Below are 1,505 nucleotides of genomic sequence, written 5' to 3'. Positions count from 1 at the left end.
GAAAAAAAAAAAAAAAAAAAAATTGTCATATACCCAAGAGATATTCACTAGATACCTGCCATTATTGTATTAAGTACAGTCTTCAAAGAGATTTTATCTCCCAAATAGTAGCTATATATTTGGATTTCAATCATTCTGAATCCTTGGTGGTAGCAGGGAGCAGAGATACTAGAGGTGTAGGGAACTCAGACTCACCTGTTCTTGGAAACAGGCTTGTCCAATTACTAGGAAGTCCTTTCACTAGTAAAAATAAAGGTGACCCTTGGAGATAACTTCCGTGTCTTGATCTCCATTCATTGTAAATAACAGCGCTTTCTGAAAAGGAATCTGTGCCAGCATTGACTAAGCAACACCATCCCCCTTCCAGCCTCCACCAGGGTACCATGGCACAACTGCTGGGAGCCATGTGCTTCTTGCTCTTGGTCCCCTCATTGTGTTTGAGTCATCAGCCCGTGAGATGAATTATGGATGCTATGAGCCAGTGTTTCTTAGTAGGCATGCTATTGGTATTTTGAGTAAGACAAATCTTTTTGTGTGTGTAAAAGTACTGTGCATCCTAGGACATTTAACATCCCTAGACTAACTCACTGAATGCCAGTAGCCCCTTTCTTTTTGTGTGACAACCAAAAGCGCCCCCTCTATATTTCCAGTACCTCTGGAGGGGCAGGATGCCCCTGCTGAGAACCCTAGTCAATTGTGGGCATCGTGGTCTTTACCAAATAGTGGCGCCCGGTCTTCTCGCAGGCAGAATTGGCCAGTTGACCAGTTCTGGCCAGGACCAGCGGATATCTCCTGGGGCTTCTGAGAAAGAGTTTCCTCGATGACAAGAGACATGTGCATGAGGAGAAAGTGCTTTTTTCCCCCTCCCTTCTTGTCTCTTAACTGGCTGGGAGGGGCTGTGATCCTTGCATCTGTAGAAACCATCTTATGACCATGACCTACCAGGTGGGAAAACAGAAGCCAGCCAGCTAAGAATGCAGAGTAGAGGGTGGAAAGTCCCTGGGTCCTAGACGACATTGGTAAGCTTCCAAACTAACCCAGGGACTCTCAGCTGTTGGGCTTTTTATGAAGTAAAATAGAAATGTTCTTATATTTGAAACCACTGTCCATAGGATTCCTGTTACCCATTGCCAAACACATCGTGACTTACACAGAGAAAAAGCATATTTACATGATAAACAAGTTAAAGAAAATTACCAACAAAGCTAGGTTTTTCTAAGGAATATGTATATATATATATATGTATAAAATAAAGGAATTTACCTGCAGAGAGTTGACTGTTCAAAGTCTTAAGATATGAATTGTGTTTCCTTTACTGAACCCACGCATCAAAATAATTGTCCTTCCTGCAGCATTTTGCTTTATTGTTGCTTTGACATTACTTTATGACTACAGCCCTCATTGTTCAGCAGTGCGATAAAGCAGACGTTTCAATTCCATCATTCACTTCCAGAAAATCAGAATTTACAAGACACAGACTTAGGTACATTAAAAATATAAGGAGC

The sequence above is a fragment of the Neophocaena asiaeorientalis genome, unplaced genomic scaffold, assembly GCF_003031525.2.
Source record: "Neophocaena asiaeorientalis asiaeorientalis breed wild unplaced genomic scaffold, Neophocaena_asiaeorientalis_V1.1 scaffold123, whole genome shotgun sequence".
Classification (NCBI taxonomy): domain Eukaryota; kingdom Metazoa; phylum Chordata; class Mammalia; order Artiodactyla; family Phocoenidae; genus Neophocaena; species Neophocaena asiaeorientalis.
The sequence above is the reverse complement of the archived record's forward strand: the minus strand, read 5'-3'. Positions refer to the sequence as shown.